Source organism: Pongo pygmaeus, chromosome 19 (genome assembly GCF_028885625.2).
Source record: "Pongo pygmaeus isolate AG05252 chromosome 19, NHGRI_mPonPyg2-v2.0_pri, whole genome shotgun sequence".
NCBI lineage: Eukaryota > Metazoa > Chordata > Mammalia > Primates > Hominidae > Pongo > Pongo pygmaeus.
This window is the reverse complement of record NC_072392.2, coordinates 68,943,211-68,964,278: the sequence shown is the minus strand read 5'-3', so window position 1 is coordinate 68,964,278 and position 21,068 is coordinate 68,943,211. Positions and strand designations below refer to the sequence as shown.

At 55.2% G+C, this 21,068-nt stretch overlaps 1 long non-coding RNA gene across 1 annotated transcript; it reads right to left on the bottom strand.

The window, feature by feature from the left end:
* Positions 1-548: 548 nt before the first annotated feature.
* Positions 549-5,853, bottom strand: LOC129018232 (uncharacterized). Its single transcript, XR_008495209.1, has 3 exons — positions 4,450-5,853; positions 1,358-4,006; positions 549-1,072 (listed from the first exon to the last, which is right to left on the bottom strand). It is a non-coding gene; the product is annotated as an uncharacterized LOC129018232 (long non-coding RNA).
* Positions 5,854-21,068: the final 15,215 nt, after the last annotated feature.

Sequence of the window (21,068 nt, the reverse complement as noted above, 5' to 3'; positions counted from 1 at the left end):
GATCTGGTGCCAACCTACCTTGCCAGCCTGGGTCCCCACTATGTACTTTATCCCCTCAACTCCAGCCACATCCTATGGCTTGTCTTATCCCAGACCTGCCGTGCATTTTCATGGCCGACCACCTTGGCTCATAGACAAGCTTGTTCCTGGCACTTACGGTGTTGTGGGGGAGGAGGATTAATCACATAATCCCGTAAATAAATATATCCTAACAAACTCTAAGTTCAGCATATCTTTAGAAACTCAAAGAGAGGTTATAATGGGGGTGGAATTTAGACCAGGGACTTGGAGAAGGCCTCTAGGCATGAGAGGCACTGCAGTGTATTGGATTCCTGTTATTTCGAATGCTAGGGGCAGGGCTTATTTCTTCAGAACGAACTTCCCATCTGTGCCCCCAGATTTCTTGGCATCTCTGACCTAGCTTGCATTTAATTCTGTTTTAAACTGGAGCCTGTCTCATGTGTTGCAGCCCCTAGACGGTGAGCGACTGAGAGAGGGGAGTGTTGCTCGTTCATGCTTAGAACACCATCATTCAGCACACAGTAGGTCTGGGGCACAGTAGGTCTTTAATAAGTGTGTTTGTATTTTTGAGGTGAAGGTATGCAGACTTCCGCGTTGAATGAGCATGGAAATAGACCTGAAAGCAGGAAACATTCCCGAGAAATAGCGGGGCTTGGCACAGAAGCAAGGGATGGACAAGACAGCCTCCTAGTCATCCTCTTTCATGAAAGCTCTGTCCTCTCTCTAAGTGACTCTTATTTCATACCTCCCAAGATGCTTCAGAGAATCCTCCGAGTTCTGGCCTACGAACCAGCATTCCATTTGGCCCAGCCAGCCTCCCCTCAATGCTCCCCAACCCCAGGTGATCCATGTTTGCATAGAGAAGGGCTGTTCCAGACGGCAGGGGAGGGGCTTCTTTCCTGCTGGGAGATGGTGGTCCTGGTATCAGGAGCCCCCAACCACCCAGGACTGCTCTTCCACTGGACTGACTGTAGGTTTTGGGGAGGAAGGTGTCCTTCTTTCCCCCACCCCCACGCCCATACACTAAATGCCATGCAGTTCCTCCAGCTCCCTAGGAACAAAGAATAGAGGAAAGAAGGGGTTAGCCTGCCTGGCTTTCGGCAGACAAGGGAGGAGGAGGGAGATTTATTGGGGAGTGACCCTGCTCTAGAGGCCGCCTCCGCACACACACTCCCCGCCACCCCACCGCAGCCATTTCCAAGCAGACAGCAGCAGGCCATTTCCCAGGGTTTCCAATTCAATGCTCTTCCCCCGATACTTTCCCATCAGTGGAGAATTTTGGATCTGAGCAAGGGCTGGGGCGTGGCTGTTGAACCCATGAAGAAGCCAGACTAACCTATCAAATTGCAGCCCGGTCCCCTTGGGTCAGGTTCTTGGGGTAAGCTCTCCCTTCAAGAATCTGATGTGATGGTGAGGGATCAATTCCTGCCACAGAGGGACACAGGAGCTGGCCTCTGGGAACCACTACTCAATCTGAGGGTGGAAACCCAGCCCCTGTTCTGAAGATGCTTCCAGGCTGCTTAAGGACACAGGATGAAACCAGGACACAGACGCTTGTCTCCTCCGTGCTGGTCAGTGGCTAAGATGCCCCAGTAGGCTTTCCAGATAGGGGCCACTCCCCCAGTTCAATGTTTTCCTCGGGGCAGCTGTGTCTGGTAGTCTCACTGCAGTCTCTCTTGCTGCAGAGGCCAGGTGAGTGGTGGCACTCGCAGCACAGGTGGCATCCGGCAGGTAGGGAGCACGGGGGAGGAGGAATGTGCCCAGGGCCTGGGCAGGATGCCACTGGACAGTCCCAGCAGCCCCACCCCTACCCATGACCTACTCACCCCACCTCCTGCCAGCCATGATCCTTGTCCCTATGCCAGGGGTCACAGCCAGTCCTGGGTTCCGGGTAACCATTCCTGGGAGGAGACCCGGCCTCCAGACGTGACAGGCATCTTCTGGGGCATTAGTCATTGCCATAACTGCCATTTCACACACACTGACCCTGGTTTATTTAGTCCTCACACTTAAATATTGTATTACCCCCATTTTACAGGTAGGGAAACCAAGGCTCAGGGTGAAGAAGTCCCTGATACAATGTACCTGGTGCAGCCTGACCCAGAGCAGCAGTGGATGGGGCATTGTGGGGGTCAGAGCGGGGGGACTTGTGGATCTGCAGCTCCTGGGGTTGAGAATCAAAGGGTCCTTCTCATCCCAGAAGGAATTTGTCCCTACCATGAGAGGGGTTAGACACGGCTGGAAGTGGGGACAAAGCGGGAGCAGGCTCAGCACCGGAGTGCTTTAGCCAGCACTCCGCAGCATGCCAGGGACCCTGTGCAAGAACCACCTCCACCCGCCTCCTCCCTGCACCCTTCCAGAAGCTGAGGGAGCAGGTGGGGAGATGGTGACTCTCCAGAGCCCCTGATCTCAGCAGAGAGCCTGCTCCCTGCTACAGCGCTCCAGGTGTTCCACTGTCCAGGCGGCATCCCCAAGACCACCCCCCACCCTATATGTCTCAGAGTGATGCCTCCAGAATGAGAGCAAGGGCTCAGACCAGTGAATTGGGGGGAAGACTCCAGGCTCTACTCTCCAATCCCTCTGCTCCCTCCCCCTCCACCTCCCTCCCGAAAGCTTCCCTCCCAAACACTCAGTCATTCATTCCCCAGACCACCTACAAACCACCCATTTGCCCAGACCACACAGCTCCTCTGCCCAGCGCAGCTCCCCAGGATAATGGCCGCCCTACCCCCACCCTTCCAGGATGCACCCCCAAGCCTAATTACCACCTTGGCACCTCCGGGGCAAGGGGGGCGCTGACCTCTGTTTATGCTTGGAAATCTCTTGGGCAGAGGAGGCCTGTTTTCCTCTGGACATCAAGGAGCAGGAGGAAATTAGAGACCCTCAACGAAGCCCCCTGCGGTCCCTCCCACCCCACAGCCTTGTCTCTGGGCCCAGGCTAGTGGGGCAGGACAGAAAAGCAGGATGGTGGGGACCCCTGTTTGCTCCTCTCTCCTTCTGGGCACAGTGAGGGGATGGGAGAAGGAGCAGGCCTGGACTCTGTCCTCCAGAAGCAGGCTCAGGGAGGACTCCCCAGAAGGAGCACTGGACTGGGAGTCAGAGACTGGGGTTTAATTCCGCTGACCCTGACTGCTTGGACTCCCCATCCCGTTGGGCCTCAATTTCCTAGGGTGTGAGAGAGAGCCGATCTCCTTGGTCTCTAAGGGCTCTCCCAGCTTGGGGCCTCGAACCCCAAGGAGGTGACTGAGAGGTGCTGCTCTCAATCCAGCCTCTCTGCACTGCAGAGAGACCCCCTTCCCACCCCAGTAGAAAAGCAGGGGGATCCCAAGTGGATGGAGGAAGCTGCGGGAGGAGGACAGGTGGTCAGGACAGGGAGACAGAGCAGGGAGTGGCCTGACACCCGTCAACACTGGGTGGGAGGGAGGATGGGCGCCATGACAGGCTAGGAGTGGTGGAAGTGGAGAAGCTCTGGGCTGGCAAGCTCCACTCCTCTGGCATCAGCAAGGTGGTAGAAGGGAGGCCCTCCCCTAAAGGGGCTTGTGATTCTGCAGGGACCCTCTGCCTTTCCAAGGCTATGCCCCCAGTCCCTGCAAAGTCTACCCTGACCAAAATCCTAGCAGCTGCTCCATGAGGGTAGGGACCAGTTTTTGTCAGGTGCCCAGTGTGGGCTTTGGCTTAGAGGAGGTGCCCAGTAAATCTGAAATGAATGAGTGCATATGGAGCAGCTTTGGGGAGACTGAGGAAAACCTAGATGTGTGAACCTTACCTGCAGCTGTGGGAATGGGGAGTGGGCGGAAGAGAGAGGACCATGGGGTGGGGTGTTGGTGGGTTCACTCTCACCAGGCAAGGCTGAGCTGTCCTAGGCCCTGGAGGCCAGGGCCACCAGGGCTGGGCTGGGGCGGATGAGGTGGTCTCTGTGGGGTCCCTCTCAGGATCCCTCCTTCCCCCATAATTACCTCTGATTAGCTTCACCACAACAGCCAGGCTGGAAAGAGAGGGGTGTTTGGAACGTGGGGGAGGGGACAAGGTGGAGCAGAGCACTCAGGACAAGCCACGGACCCCAGCAGAGCTCCCTCCCCACAGCTCAGAACACACACACACACACACACACACACACACGTGCGTGCACGCGCACACAGAGAGGCACACACAGGCACACACACATGCACACAGGCGCACCACAGGCACACACTCAGGCTTGCACACACACAGGTGCACACATGCACACAGCCACACACACACACACACAGGCACACCCGTGCGCATGCACACACACACAGGCACAGTCACACACAAGCGCACACACAGACACACTTGCACACACACACACACACGCACCGCACCCTGAGCTGGAAAATTGCAAAGGAGTCCAACTACACAGGCCCACAGTGGCAGTGATCAGGGCACCAGGCCCTTTAAACAACTCACCCAAGGGTATTAGCTCAAAATGCAACCTCTCACCCGCTGCAGTTCCTGGGAGGGAGGATGGCTAGGCGCAGCTTCTAGGCAGAGGGGAGCGGGGAACAGTGAACAGAACAAACGCTTCAGTTGGGAAAGGGGCTGTGGCAGGCATGTCTACTGGCACAACGCAACGCCCACCCTGGAGCCCCCTTGCTGGCAGCTCAGACAGTTCCTGGTGTCCAGCCGCTGACTCTGCTGTGTCCCTGCAGAGCTGAGGGATCTGCAGACAGCTTTGCCCTTGTCCACCGGCGTCCTGCCCTCACCCACCCGCTCCTTGAGACAATCCAGCCTAGGGCCTTCCCTGGGAGCTAAGAAGCTGGGGCCCCTTCTTTCTCACCTGCCAATGGAACCCTCGCATTCCCCCAGACTCATATTCCAGGAAGGGCTCCTGAGGTGAGGAGACCCAGCAAGGGGGAAAGTGTCCCCTCCTTTCTCGACTGTTCTGGGGAAGAGAGCTGTGAGCCAGGCAGGCACTGGTAGAGTGAGGGAAGAACAGTGACTGCTTCCTCTCCAGCCTTACCTTAGAGAAACTATTGTGTAATCAATAGCAGTATTCCCTGAAAAAAAAATTTTTTTAAAGCTTGCTCTAGGTCTGAGCACCAGTCTGCCACGCTTACAGACGTCATTTCACTCGCTCCCTTTTAGGGACACCCGAACGCTGCCCTCAGGGAGCTCCCCAGCACTGCCCGAGTTCGTACCTCCCCTCACAACCCCTGCCCTCAGGGAGCCTGTAGTCTGATGCGGAAGACTTGATGCACAAACAGAATGGACAACCCCGACCTGGCCTCCTCCCCTGTCCCTCTTCCCCACAAGGGAGCTGGGCTTTCGGAGGTGGGAGGAACCGCGAGGCAGCAGCGGTGTGGGGAAGGCACTCAGCCTTCCTGGAGGAGCGGCTCCCGGTGGCGGCGGGCTGCCTGGAGGAGGCGGCAGGGCCTGGCTGGGCGCTGAGGAGGCCGCCCCGGTGGCGCTCCCACGACCCGGGCAAGGCAGTCTGGGCGCCGTCTCCGGTCTCGGGGCCTGCGGTCGGGGCACCGCGGTGCCGCGTTTGAGCCGGTCAGCTCCCTGCGGAAATTACAGGGGCGCTCGGCGCTGCGGTCGCGCCCCCCGGGGCAGCGCCCGCTGGTTGGAGGCGTTTAAATTGAAAGCAGCTTTGGGGAGAGGGGGCGGACGCGGGCCGCCGAGCAAGGGGAGGGGGCGGCCCGGCACAGCGACCCCATTGTCTGCGCCCGCCGAGGGGTGGAACCTTGCGGTGAGCTCGGCGCGGCGCCCCCTCCCCGAGCTCCGGCCCAGCGGCGCTCTCAGCTGGTTCCCACGCTGCGCAGCGCTGGCCACGACCCGTCGTCCCTTCTCCACCTGGGTCTGCCTCTTGGCTCGCTGACTGTAAGCCTGGCAGCGCGCACGCGCACACTTACTCCAGGTGGCCCTCCCAGACTAAGCCTGATATTAAGTCGGGCATCACTGAGTCATGGAAGGTCAGGAAAACCCGGATTGACTCTGCTACTAGGCTTGGTCACCTTAGGCAAATCTCCTTCCCTCTCTGGGCTCCAGTGTCCTCTATAAAAATGCCTACCTCTTTCAGTCATTTTTAAAGATGATTTGGGCCACTGTATGGGAAGGTGTTTTGAAAACTGAAATGCTGCAGGTAGCTGAGCAATACAAGACGAGAATAAGCCCCTCCTTCTACTCTTCACTGTGCGGGCCCTTTTATACACAGGTGTGCTGGTGCTGGAACCATAGCGTTAGTGGTGGGTTGGAGGAGAAGAAAAGCAGCCAACAGAGTGGAGGCTAGAAACCACGGTGGACTTCCTGGAGGAGGGAAATGTGGAGCAGGGCGGGAAGGAGCAAAAGGGGGCAATTTTTGGAGACAGGAGAGAGATGTCTCCTCTTGGGAGAAGCTCAGCAAAGGCCGGAGAAGTGGCTTGGGGAGAGCGGCTGTTTGCCCAGTTGCTGGGTGGCATGTCTCCTGGGAAGGCAGATTAGTGGCAGCTCCTGGTGCAGTCCCTGGGTGATGGGTGGGGCCTATGGCTGTCACCCCTGGGGAGTGTGGGGCGCTCCCTTTGGCCTCTTTCTGGTTCTTTTTCCAAAGGCTTTGAGTACCTAGAGGCTGGTCTCTGGGCTCCAGACACCAGGTGCAGGGACCTTGGTTTTGTTGTTCCCTTTGCTTCCAGCAGCAGGAGCAGGCTGTTTACCAGGCCTGGTGCCCCGGGACGGCCCATGTGCTCCATACCTGGCAGAGCTACATGTTTCTGCCCTACTTCCTGGGGGCCCCTAATGGGCAGCCAGGTATGGGGGGCAAAGGCTATAGTACCAAGTCCCTATGAAGGGAGCCTGAGACATACACACTTGGTGGCAACAAGGAGAGCTGAGCCTGGCAGGAGGGAAGTGGCCTCTGTAAGGGTTCCCAGACGGGACTGAGGAGCAGCCTGGAGAGGAGGGAAGAAGAGGGGTGAGGAAGAGGAGGGAGGGAAGGCAGAGGGGCAGGGCGGGAGTTTCCACTAGAGGCATGAGGGCTGTCAGAGTTCCTTCCCAACCCTCTTCCCATCTTTTAACACCACACCCTGCCCCCACCATCCCACCCTCAACTCCTCCTCCAGAGCCCAAAGCTTCTCAAAGGCCTGTAACAGAGAGTGCTTGGATCTGGCAGCTGGGATGAAATCTACAAGTGGGCTTTGGAGATTTAGGGTGGGGGTAAATTAGATTGGGGGTGGGCTCAGAGGCTCTGCCTGTCCTTTGTACCTCCTTTCCTGGCCCAGGCAACTGATGAACCCACCCACCCAGGCTAGCTCCTTCACCCCCTGGCATGTCCTATGCTCGTGCCAGCTGGGCACAGGGCAAGGAGGCTGTGGGAAAATAACTCGAGAGCCTGGCGAGGACAGGTGACTGCCCAGAGTGAACTGACTGGTTAGGGCTGGGCCTGCCCTGTCCAGAGAGCTGGTCGGGCTCAAAGAGCCTTCCTGATCCCTAGGCATGGGACTCAAGGGACATGACTTCTCCCAGGGGACAGGGGCCCAGGTTTCCCTTGGGTGTGGGGAACGCAGGATGGAAGAGTCCTGGGGAGACAGTCCTCCTGTGGATCACGTCCTTGCCTTTGGAATATCTCAAAGCGTTTAGCCTGACCAACGTCTTCCTTGGCCTTCTCCCTGGGAACCTGGTAGTGGGGTAACTCACCACTTTCCCTTGTGATGGGGGAGAGCAAGCTGACAGCCCAGAGGCCTCGTACACATTACACTCCTAGTTAGCAACCAAATACTAACAGGATTCCATTCCCGACGCAGGCCAAGGGCTACACCAGCTCTCTGAAGGTGTTTCTCCTGCTGCAGTTGTTCCCTGAACTTCCTGCCGTCAGTCACCCCCCATTTCCTAGTGGAAAACCCTGGCCCTGTCCCTCTCCTTCCCTCCCTCCTCTTCCTTGACGCCCTCTTCTTCCCTTCTCTCCAGGCTGCTCCTCAGTCCCCACCTCCTCAGAACCCAGGAAGCCTTCCGCACATGCCACGCACCCCTCTCAGACCGTGAAAGAGGCTTTCCCAAGCTTGCCTCGTGCCGGAAGCCCGCCAGGTTGAGCAGGGATGGGGAAGCGGGGAGCCAGACCCACGCAAGCCTTGGCCTCCAGCCCCCTGAGTGTGCCAGACCTGAAAGAGGCAGAGACCTATCCTCTTCTTGCCTACCTTGCCCGGCCTTAGGGTCTTGGAGGTCAGGGCTTTGGGCAGAAGGGAGAGGGCACTGAGGCTGAGGCTTCTACAGGCCCCAGGCCCCCAGGCCCCAGGCCCCAGCTGACGGGCTTCACATGGGCTGAAGGTGACTCTACTGGTTCACATCTGCTTGGGGCCAGGGAGAAGAACTCTAGGAGTGGGGAGTGGGGGTCTAGCTAGACTGGGACAGGAAGAGGCTTACTTACCCACCTGGGTCATCTGTCATCAAAATGCCCCCAGGTAGGTGCCATGAGTGGCAACCATCACAGAAGTGTCCTTGCTCTCAGGTGCCATGAGTGGCACCCAGGTAGGTGCCATGAGTGGCAACCATCACAGAAGTGTCCTTGCTCTCAGGTGCCATGAGTGGCACCCATCACAGAAGTGTCCTTGCTCTCAGGCACTCAGGACTGATGCTTCCAGAAAGAGCAGGCTGGAGGAGGGAGCCAGGTGAGAAAGAGAATTGACCCACATGACTTCCGAGTCTCTTGCAGCTAAGACTCTGCAGTCCTGTGATCCCAAGAACCTAAGCACCTAAGATGTGGTCCCGAGATGCTGGGATTGTAGCAATCGTCATCGTAATGATAGCGTCAGGCACTGTCACAAAACTTCGCATGCCCATCTCACAGCTCCACAGTGAGCGAACTGAGGCACAGAGAGTTTCGGTTAGCTTGTCCCGAGAGCCACGGAATGGGGAGCCCAAACTGGGTCCGCCTGACTTCAGAATCTGCTCACGTGGCTTCTCTGCAGCCTTTTTGTCCCTAAACCCTGCTCTCCGTAGGGTCTGTGATTCAGCATACCACTAAGTCCAACACTAAGTCATGACTCAACATCTTTGGTGGGAAACAGCAGGTGGGAGGGGTTGATCCTGGCAGGGAGGCTATGGAGACAACTATCACCCATCCTCCTCTTCTGGGTGCTGGAAAGCTTCCTGGAGGTGGAGGAGGAGGAAGAGGAGGAGGAGGAGGATGGACAAGATAGGGCAGAAGAGAAAGAGGAAAGGAAGAGAGTATTTCAAGATGGCTAGTAGGGGTGGCCATTCCAGGGCATGACCAGGGGCACTTGGAGGAAGATGACGTTGTCTGAGGCTAGAGGATTGGAGGGACCCAGTGGGGGCAAGGTGGGAGGACAGGAGTCTGGTTTGGGTGCATTCCCTCCTCCACCAGCCCATGGGCCCAGTGTCTAAGGACTTAGAGCCCAGAGGGCAAAGAGGGCTCAGGCCATGGTCCTCTGAGAGCCTCCTGTGCCTCACCCCTCCTCCAGCTGCTCAGCCCTCTGCTGCTCCTGGCGGGAGGCCACCTTCAGCCACTCTCAGACAAAATCCCTGGGAGAAGGCCCCAGGCTGCTCTCTCCCAGGACCGATTACAAGCAAACAGCTAGAGGCAAACATCTGCTCCTCTCCCAGGGGAGGACTGTCCTTGTTCCCTCAAAGGTATGGAGCCTGCGGCCATCTTCCCTCCCCATTAAGGAGACAGCTGTCTTTGCGGGCATCCAGGAGACTGGACAGAGAGAAGACAGAAAATAAACATTACCGAGTGCCAGCCTTCAGGCGAGTGGAACATCCTCATTTTGCCAAGGAGAATACTGTGACACAGGCCGGGGAAGTCCCACAGAGGGTCGATCTGGCTTCACCTCTGGCTCTGTTCTGGTTGTAAGGTGCTAGGGGTCTGTGCCCAGTGGGTGCACTCTGCTTCTCCCCCCACAGCTCCCGCCCATGGGTTTGGCCACAGATGAATTCAGAATTCCATGAAGGCAAGTGGGTTCCTCCTGGGGACAAGGGCACATAGCAAGGCTGCGGGTGCCTCTCAGCAGCCCCAGGGAGGCCCGCTCTCCATTTCTTGTTGATGCTACAGCTTTTCTGCCAGCTGGGTTGTAGTTACTGTTGACCTTTATTGAGGGCCTTCTAGGTATCAGGCACTGGGCTAAGCATCTTAACAGATGCCATGTTTAATCCTCTCCACAGCCCTATGAGATAGGTTCAGTAACTCTCACCATTTTACCGATGACAGAACTAAGGCTCAGAAACATGAAATAATGTGCCCAAGATCACCCAGCTGTACACAGTGGAGGTGAGATTGGCATCCAAAACCTTCCTTCTCAAGCTCTATGCCACCCCCTTTGGTGATACAATTGCTGAGTATGTGACTCTCCGTCTCCCTTAACCAGGGTCCAGCTGGATTGGAACAGCAAACCCTCTCTGCCTGCCTCTGGCCTCTTCTTGTCCCCTTGGATTGAAGAATTGGCTCAGGGTGCTGCCTCTAAGAGGTAGGTTGCAAAGGCAACTGGACGAAATTGGACAAGTTCTAAATCCAGTTTCCCCTCTGCTCACCCTGTCACCAACTGGGGTTCCAGCTCCCTCTAGGGTCAGAAGAAAATGACTTGTGGGGTACCCGGTGTTTGGCAAGTGGATAAGGGTACAGACTCACACCCTGTCACTTGCTTGCTGTGGGACCTTGGGCAAGTGGCTTAACCTCTCTGTGCCCCAGTGCTGGCATCTGTAAAATGAGGAAATAAGTACCAGGCTCATGGGATAATGATAGGATTGGGCTGGAAAGAGTTCACAGAGTTTGGAGCAGTGCCTGGCATGCAGTGAGTGCTTCTGTTATTATTATTAGCTGGAGAATCAAGAGACGACTGTTTAAAAAGAGGAAAGGCCAGGAAGTACAGGCAAGTCTATCAAAAATACATGGTTGATTTTGGGGGTCTAGATTTCCTAATTTTTCAAGGCTGAGGGTCCTTGAGAGAGAAGAAAGGGGTGAATGGTTTCCAGGTGACATTCCTGCTTCCCCACCCCCATCCCCAGGAGGGCGAAATTCCTCACAGGTCTCTGTGCGCTTTCATGTGAAGCCTGCCAAGCCCTGGCCAGCATTCCTCTGTCCATCCTGTGGGTTAGGAGCTGGTGAAGAGGGGTCATTAGCCCTTTTTCAGCTGTGTAAAGTGTGAGGGTAGGGCCCCAGCGGGGACCTGCTGAAAGCGGATGTCCCTCCACTCCCAGTGGAGGGGCTTCGAGGGAGGAAAGCCCATCTGGGTGAGTGTTCAGGGCTGCCTTACCCGCCCCCCACTCGTGCCTGCAATGCAAGCGGATGCCTGTGACGTAGACTGGAGGACCAGGTTGGGCCATTTCCCCTGCTGACATCCCCATCCCGAGGTCCCCTGGAAACAGGGTTTTGTGTGGACACCAGGGAACATGCCGTGCTTCCCCAGGGGACATGACCCTCAGTTCTGTCCCTGCCCCTGTTCTGTCCCTGCCCCTCAGTTCTGTCCCTGCCCCTGTAGCTCTCAGGCTGCTGTGGGAGGGCAGGAGCTAGGGAGAAGGCCACCCCAGCCGGTGAGAGCTGGGGAAGCAGGTGAGATTGAGGAGAAAGCTGGACGGGTGGGGAGGTAAGGGCAGGCTTCCTGGAGGAGAGTAGGAAAGATCCAGGGAGGATCAGGACTGGTGCGACGGGGTTGGGTGCAGGGATGTGGAGACCTGCTCTTTGAACCCTCTGCCTCCATGCATGTGTGTTCTTCTGCAGCCACCCGCTTATCCATCCATCTATCCATTCATTGACCCATTTTACATTTACCTGTCTGAACAGGACTTACAGAAGCCCTCACCCATTAGCTGAAGCTGTCCTACCACAGGCTGGGCTAAATGGCCAGTGGTAAGCTTCCCCTCACTGAAGTTTTGTGAGAGCTATCATGAGGGGGGACTCCCATGCAGGATGGGGGCTCCATTACATTTCTTCCAAGGTGTCCTTCCTGCTCTGGGGTACTGGGAGGTTTTCCACCTCCAGTTCTTCCCTCCCAGGATCTGAAGTTCATAGCTTTCTCTCCCTTGCCAGTTGTTTCACCTTCATCCTGTCTCCTTCCCTCCCATCTCCAACCTGCCCCTTCTCCCCACCAGGCCCATGTGGGCTTTTCTGTTTCCCTCTTCTCCAGCCTCCCTACCTCCACTCTGGCTTCTGCTGCCACCAGGGATAGCTCTGAAGGACTTGGCTGTAAGCGTGGACTTCCCTTGCTCAAAAGCTTTCCATGGCTCCCTGTTGCCTGTAGAGAAACATCCAAACTCCTCTGTCTGCCTTTCAAGGCCTTCTCTGAGTAGGCCCCCAGGCACTTAGCCCACTTTTACGCGTGAAAGCCACTCCACCTTCAGCACCCTAATCACCCCTTGCCAACCACCTTGCTTGGAGAACTCTTAACTGCAACTTTTAGTTGAAGCTCAGAAAATGCCTTCTTGATGCAAGCCTCGGCTGGTGCCCTCACCGAGGCAGTGACTGAGTTGCTGGCTGGTTTCTTTGAGGGCAGGGGCACATCCTTTCTTCTTCTTCTTCTTCTTCTTTTTTTTTTTTTTGGAGATGGAATCTCGCTCTGTCGCCAGGCCGGAGTGCAGTGGCGCAATCTCGGCTCACTACGACTTCCGCCTCTTGGGTTCAAGCAATTCTCCTCCCTCAGCCTCCCGAGTAGCTGGGACCACAGGTGCCTGCGCCACACCTGGCTAATTTTTTGTATTTTAGTAGAGATGGGGTTTCACCATGTTGCCTAAGCTGGTCTCGAACTCCTGAACTCAGGCAAGCCACCCACCTCGGCCTCAGCCTCCCAAAGTGCTAGGATTACAGACGTGAGCCACCGTGCCCAGCCCTGGCACATGCTTTCATGTTTGTGTCCCCAGTACCCAGTAGCTGGCACACAGTAGGTGCTCAACAAATGTAACTAAGAGTCAATAAATTTCCATCCTTCTGCTTTGAGGACCTCCCATCTTCTCATCACTGCTTGCCCAAGTCTAACCCATCCTTTGAGGTCATCTCAGTGCCTCTCCCTCCTTAACACCTTTCCTGGGGCCCCCATCTGGGAAGCTCCACTCTTCCCTGAACCTCCATGGTAGATTATTTTTGTCATCCTTGTGCCCAGTGACTCTTCATTGAACTGCAGATTTCTACAGGGCAGGAACTGAGTCTCTCTTCATGTCATTGGATTGCTATTAATATTGCTATAACCACTAATGCTTTAAAAACATTTATCCACAACTCTGTTCTAAATTAAGTCAGCAGGGCCAGGCGCAGTGGCTCACGCCTATAATCCCAGCACTTTGGGAGGCCAAGGCGGGCAGATCACTTGAGGTCAGGAGTTTGAGACCAGCCTGGTCAATATGGCGATCCCTCGTCTCTACTAAAAATACAAAACTCAACCGGGCGTGGTGATGTGCGCCTGTAATCCCAGCTACTTGGGAGGCTGAGGCAAGAGAATCGCTTGAATCTGAGAGGCAGAGGTTGCAGTGAGCCAAGATCACACCACTGCACTCCAGCGTGGGTGACAGAATGAGACACCGTCTCAAAACAAACAAAAACTCCAAAAAACAAATTAAGTCAGTAGACAATGATTGAGTTTTTTTTTTACGCCGCTGCCCGGGCTGAAGTGCTATGGTGCAATCTTGGCTCACTGCAACCTCCGCCTTCTGGGTTCAAGCAATGCTCCAGCCTCAGCCTCTGGAGTAGAGTAGCTAGGATTACAGGCGTGCGCCACCACCCTCGGCTATTTTTTGTATTTTTAGTAGAGATATGGTTTCACCATGTTGGCCAGGCTGGTCTCGAACTCCTGACCTCAGGTGATCTGCCTGCCTTGGCCTCCCAAAGTGCTGGGATTACAGACATGAGCCACTACCCCTTGGCTCCAGTGATTGTGTTGCTGTGTCTAGTATGTTCTGGGTACTGCTCCACTGCTCCTGGCCAGGGGGCTCATAGTCCTCTGGAGGCCAGGGAAAGAGAAACCATAAACAAATCCTTTGAGGTAAGTCTTCTCTGGCCTCCAGCCACACTGCAGAGCTGAGGTTACTGAGCTCAGAGAGGTTGCGTTTCCTGCTAGGGTCACACAGCCAAGGAGTGTGGGGGTAGGCCCCCACAGGAGCCCTTTTACCCAGTGCTGGCTTCAGCCTACATATAGCCACCCAATTCAGATGGATGATCAATAAAGTGATAAATCGACACTATTGGATTTCTTTTTCCTTTTCTTTCTTTTTTTTTTTTTTTTTTGAGATGGAGTTTTGCTCTTGTTGCCTGGGCTGGAGGGCAATGGTGCGATCTTGGCTCACTGCAACCTCTGCCTCCCGGGTTCAAGAAATTCTCCTGCCTCAGCCTCCCGAGTAGCTGGGGTTACAGGCATGTGCCACCATGCCCAGCTAATTTTGTATTTTTAGTAGAGACAGGGTTTCACCATGTTGGTCAGACTGGTCTCGAACTCCTGACCTCTGGTGATCCGCCTGCCTCAGCCTCCCATAATGCTGGGATTACAGGTGTGAGCCACCGCGCCTGGCCTGGATTTCTTTTTCAAATGATAGCAGCCAGGTGTGGTAGCTCCTGTGATCCCAGTGCTTTGGGACAACCAGGCAGGAGGATGGGTTGAGGCCAGGAATTTGAAACCAGCCTGGGCAACATGGGGGCAAGACCCCATCTCTACAAAACAAAATTTTAAAAAATGATAGCAAATGCAGCTTCTTCTTTTATTTGGAGTTTTTGGGTTGGGAACCCAGTTGGTGCCCCAACTAGGTGATGAGCCATTTCTATTTCTGACATGAAAACGCATTGCAGGGGCACTTGTTACTTCCCGGATAGACCCACTCTCCACCTACTTCCTCTGTGGCGTCTCTCCTAAAGGAAGACGGTCAGGCCTCATCTCTCAGGCACCTTCTTCCCACAGTGGCAGCTCCTGTGATCAGGGGTTGGGTCCTGGGCGTTCCTGCATTCCCTCCCAGGGCAGAGAAGGGTTCCATCCAAACGGGAAGTGATCCCTGCCCTACCCAGGAGTCTGACCCCAATCTCTCCCACCGAGGCCACCACCACGTCCCCCTGCTCTGGCCCCAGAGGAAGGAGCAGAGTGTGGCTCCGGTGGGGAAGCCTCTGCCCCTGGACCCCTGGCCCCATCTTGGAGGTTCTGCCTTCCCTGCTGTAGAGCTGGCTCCCAGCCCCCACCAGGCTCACCTGCTTGGCTTCCATCCTGGGGGACAGAGATTTTATCCCTGGGGGTATGGGCCTCAATGGGGGCATTGTTCCCGCCCCATCCAGAGCAGGATCAGGGAGGGGACAGGGCAGAGACTGGGATTGTCCCAGGTGCCACACAGGCCGGCTTTGTCCTCCTCCACCTCCCCCTCCCTCTGTCCTCCTACCTGTCCGGCCCCCTCCCTCTCATCCCCGCCTAGGCTTCTGGCCCCCCTCATAGGTTCCTCTGTAGCTTGGGGCAATGCAGCTGTTGCATGGGTGGGGTTCAGCCTGGCCCCGGGCGGTTGTGTGGGAGCAAGATGTCCCTTCCACATGACATTGCTCTTTGGAGCAGGGCCTCTCCTAGGCCAGGCCCAGCCGTGCCTGCCCAACTTGTCTGCTGATGGCATCCCTGTCTAGGGAGCACCCTGTCCGGTCCTTACCCAGGCCTATCCACTCCTTTCCATGTACCATCCAGACCTGGTCCAACCGCATAGAGATTTCCTGATCACATCATACCGAGAGGCCCCCAGGAGGGAGGACAGGCTGCATATAAAAATCAGTTCCCAACGCTGACCTGACAGCCAGGACTCCTGGATTCAGGTCCCAGCTCTGCCAGAAGCTGTGTGACCTTGGTGAGTCATGGTACCCTGGAGGCTTCATTGGTCCCATCTGTAAAATGATAGCGTTGGACTATCTTTTCTAAGCTCCTGTTGGGCTTTGACCTTGTGTGGCTGCCTCCTGGGAAGTAGAGACGCTGCTGGAGACTGACCCCGAGAGAAAGGAGCCCCCACTCCCTGGCCACTGCCTTTCCTCAACCTCCAGCCTGAGCTTTGTCCCCAAAGCATGAGTGACAGCCAAAGAAAGCTAATGGAAACCTGCACTGCTGCAGGTGAAACTGATCTCCAGCTCCAGATCCAGTTTCTCCTCCTGGCTGGCCCCCAGTCCCCCTCACACCTGCTCTGGTCCCCTTTGTTCGTTAGGCCAGGAGCAGTCCTGCCTTTCATCCACCTCCTGCCCCATTCATGCCTTAAGCCTGGGGCACCGCCTCCTCCTACCTCCTGGCTGGGGCACCACTGCTGTAGGCTGGCCAAGCGGGCACCCCAGAGCTGGGCTTTTCTTTCCCTTCCTCTCACCTGGAAAGATCACAGGGAAAGGAGATCAAGGTGGGGGAGCGAGAGGGCAGGAGGGAGGCACTGTGTTCTACTGGATGCAGCAAGTTCTTAATGCTGGGAGTTTTGGCTTCTTGTTGAAGAAGGTACAAATTCAGGAGGGCTTCTTGGAGGAGGGGGCAATGTCTCACATAGATTTAGCACATGTTTGAACCCAGTGGTGCCTATGAGGAGATCCTGCTCTTCCTTTCAGGACTTGTCAGAGCCATTCATTCATTCATTCATTTGGCAAATATTCATTGATGTTGACTCTGTACAAAGCACTGTTGTAGGTGTTGGGAATACAGCTGCAAGCAAAACTAAGCCCCTGCTTTTGCAGTTTCTATTCCTGAGTGAGGTTGGGGAAGTCAGACACAAACAAATAGATATTAGTTGGTTACGATTACTTACAAGAAAAGTTGAAATAGGTAACGGGACACCAAATGACCAAATGATATTTAAATAAGGATCTCAGCAGGCCTCTCAAGAAGGTTACATTTGAGCAGAGAACCAGGTGGGCAGCTGGGGGAAGATATCTTAGGCAGAGGGAATCGTAAGTGCACAGGCCCCGAGGTGAGGGGAGTGGGCCTGTTGAGAGAGTAGCAAGGAGTCCACTACGGCTGGCGTAGATGAATGGAGGGGAGGGTGGTAGGAGATGAGTCGAGTCAGGTGGCGCAGGACCTCGTAGGCTGTGGCTGTGACTTCTGATTTTATTCCAAGTGAGATGGGGTAAGGAAAACAGCCAGGATGTCTTTCCTTTTGGTACCCTGGATGGCTCTAGCCCCCCTCTCTTTCTTACTGCCCTCCAGGATTAGGGAGAGGTTAAGAGCTCAATTTGGGAATCAGACCTAGGTTTGCTCATCCGTCATCATCCACCCATCCATCCCACCATGCATCCATTTCTTTGACGATGTTTCCTGCATACTCTGTGCTTAGCGCGGCCACTTACCAGACGGCTCACCTTGGGCAAGTGGTTTATTTTCCTTTTCTGTGAAGTGCATCCAGCAGTCATTCTTTCTTACTTCAGAGGAGCAGGACCCAGTGTTTAACTTGCTTAGCCCAGCATGGGGGCACAGTGAGCAAGTGCTTCATCCATGCCTGCAAATGTGACTCATATATACAAGCTCCCCGACCCCAACCGGCTCTGACCCACTCAGGGCAGTGTGACCTGTGCTCACCCTACTCCCAGGAGTCCTCCCAGAGAGAGCATCCCTGCTCTGTGGCCTTAGAGCCTCCTTGTAGTCCTCTCCCTACCTCCCAAAATGTCCCACCCCTGCTTCCTACTCCCTGCTCCCTGAACTCTGCCCTCTGCCCTCTACCCTCTGCCCTCTGCCTCTGGCCCCAAGCATGGGATCACAGCTCATCAGAACTTTCTCTCTGGGCCTCACATTCTAATTCACCCTCTTTATTTGTCAGCCTGCCTCTGTCCACCTCAACCTGGGATCCACTCACTCACCATCCTCTCAGAAAAAGCCGAGCGTGCATTTTGTGCTGTCATGTGTTGGGCCCCAGCTGGGGGCACAAAGACCCAGAGACAGAACCTTAACTTCTGAGGAGCAAAGCCTGGAAAAAGCCCAGGCTTTGAAGCCCCAGAGACCTCTGGAGCCAGGCATGTTGAGCAAACCCTGTCCCCAGCACATCCTCACTGCTGATCTTTGCTAGTTCCTTCATGTCGCTGGGTCTCAGTTTCTTGATCTGTAAAAGGGAATGATAACACCTGCAGAGTTGTTGGTGGATCAGAGATCGTACACGTAAAGCTCCCGCATGGAGAACGTGCTTCTCAAGTGGGTGTTGAGGAGCTGGGGGGTATGTACCCACACTAAGGCAGAGGCTCTGGCCCTGGCCTGGGAGTGTGATCCCAGAAATCATTTGTGTGTGTATGTGTGTCTGGGGTGAGGATCCATAGCTTTCGTCGGATTCTCCAAGGGGCTTTGAGCCAAAAAGCTGGGGATGGGAGGATGGCATGGCCAAAAACTTAAACAGAGTCAAGAAGTCAAGTCTAAGGCCAGGCACGGGGGCTCACAGCTGTAATCCCAGCACTTTAGGAAGCTGAGGTGGGCAGATCATTTGAGGTCAGGAGTTTGAGACCAGCCTGGCCAACATGGTGGAACTTCCATCTCTACTAAAAATACAAAAACTTAGCTGAACGTGGTGGCAGGTGCGTGTAATCCCAGCTACTTGGGAGGTTGAGGCGGGAGAATTGCTTGAACCCAGGAGGTGGAGGTTGCAGTGAGCTGAGATCGTGTCACTGCACTACAGCCTGGGTGACAGAGTGGGACTCTGTCTCAAAAAAAAAAAAAAAAGAAGTCACTTCTAGAACATTTACTTGTCCATTCATATTTTTCAAAATCAATTATTTGGACAACATGTTTTTGGTACCTACTCTGTGCCAGGCCCTATGAGTCAAAGACTCATGGGGAACCCCACCCCCATCAAGGTGTCTTCTGTTTAGCCTTATGGGGACGCTGCACTTGACAGCTTATGGAAAGCCTCATCCAGGTGGTCTTCACTGAGCATTTCTGCTCCCCTGTAGGAGAAGCAGTGCAGGGGGTGCAATTTTACAGATGAGAAACTTGAGGCTCAGAGATACTGAGTGACTGGCCGAAAGTCACACAGCTGACAAATGAGACAGGAACCACGAGCCCTGCACTCATGCCGCCCTCCTGGCATCTCCATTGGCCCACAAGCAGTGCTTGCCCTACAAGGGGTTCCAGGGACCACCCTCTCTTTCAACCTTGGCACAAAATAGTCCAGCCTCCTCCTTCTTGCCTGTGGAAGCAATGATGGCCCACAGATGCCTGGTACAGCTCACCCACTGCTCCCTGCCATGGGAACCTTCAGAGCCCTGGTTTGGCAAAAGGGGGTCCTTCCAGAAATTCCAGTCACTACCTGTGTTTTCTTCCTCCTCAGTGCTGACGGATGCCATCTGGCCTCGCTGAAAGAGGCAGCCTGGCTTTGGAGTCGAAGGTGTGGAAGGAGTGGTGCCTGGCGTGTGAGGCAGAGCTGGTGGGGTTGTGAGAGATGGGGGACACCTGCGGCGGGACCCTCCCTCCCCACACAGCTCCCATTGCACACACCCTTCCCCCCACCACAGTCTTTTTGATGCTGCTGAGGCTAAGCCAGGCCTCAGCCCACGCGAAACTCTTCACACACACCTCCAGCTCCAGGCGGTCCCCAGGACCTCGTCAGGGGCTGGCCCCGTGCCTAGGTCCCAGCCCAGGGCGCTGAGCAGCAGCGAGGGGTGGGAGGCCCCGCGTGTTCCAGTATTTATTTATTTGAAGGCCCAGCATTTACACATACCTGGCTCTGATTACCCCCCGGGGCCCGGGAGGAGGGGGACGCTGCTGCTTGGGCCTTTGATGTTCCAGAGAAGAGATGGTGAGATGCTGTTGGGAGTCACAGCTGCTGTGGGGTGTGTGTGTGTGCGGGGAGCCCTGGTGATGTCACCTCACCAGACTAAGGATGGCAGGCACCGTGCTGGGCCCAGGGATGACTAGAAGGGGTCAGAAGTGGGAAAGAGAGAGGTCCTTCCTAGGCCGAACCCTTGGTCTCCAGCCCAGCTGCCCCCACCAGGGCCACAGCCATTGCCTTGGGTTTGGAACATGGATGCCCTTTACGGGAGCAGAGGCGAAGGGTGGCAGAACCTCCTCTCACAGGTTGAGGGAGGCAAGGAGGCAGGAGCCACTAAAGTCCTGTGGCACAGGCCACCCCCACGCCACAGAGAGGCCCGACAAAGATCTGGAGATGGTGACACAGCCCCCAAGGAGGTCAATGTCAAGGAGTCAGGGACTACATGGTACAGGCCAGAGACCCGCTCAGAACCACCAAGACCCACCATGATGTTCTCTGTAAGTGGGTCCTCCTGTCTCCCCCAAAGATCCAGGGTTACCAAGGGGATGCAAACTGAGTGATGAGGGTGCTTACTCATAAGTGAATGAATGAATGAATAAATGAATGGAGATGCTGACACAGATGCAAAGACAGAAAGACAGGAGTGCATCTAGCACAGCCTCCATATGCCCTGAGTGACCGCGATAGCTCAGGCACTGTCCTAGGGTTGAGTGAATGAGGAAAAGACACCGAGAGCACTCGGGACTATGTAGGGGAGGGGTCCAGGGAAAAGCAGAGCGAGAGGGCAAAACAATTTCAGAAGCTGCAAAAAGAAACAGCACAAAGAGCACCCTATGCCTTTCACTCAGACTGATCTATTGTTAACATTTTACCTCATTTACTTTTATCATTCTTTCTCTATATATATCCATGTATATGTACATATAGATTTCCCCCTGAACAATTTGAGGGTAAGTTACGTCTATTATAGCCTTTGACCACTAAATGCTTCAGTGTGTATTTCCTGAAAATAGGGATATTCTCTTCCTTAACCACAGTATAGTTATCGGTTTCATAAATTTGCTTTGATAGAATATTTTATCTCATCTACCATCCATACGTTCATATTCCAATTCTGTCCATTGACCTAATAAAGCCCTTTCCAGGATTTTCCTCGCTGTAGGCCACAGACGCATTGGGAGAGAGACAAAGCAGCAGCACAGCTATTGAGAGACGCTGGGACAGAGGAGCCAGACACCGAGTGGGGTGAGGATGAGCATGTATAGGAGGGCGGCGCAGAGGAGAGGAGTGGTCTCAGTAGTCCCCACAGGTCAGAATGTCCTGGCCTTACACTTTGCATACTTTGACAAGGCAAGGGGGCAGCCCAGGCCTAGAACACTCAGTCCAGCAGGGTGATATGCCTCCACCTTCCCAGACCAAGGGCCCCATTTTGAAAGTGTGCTGAGGCC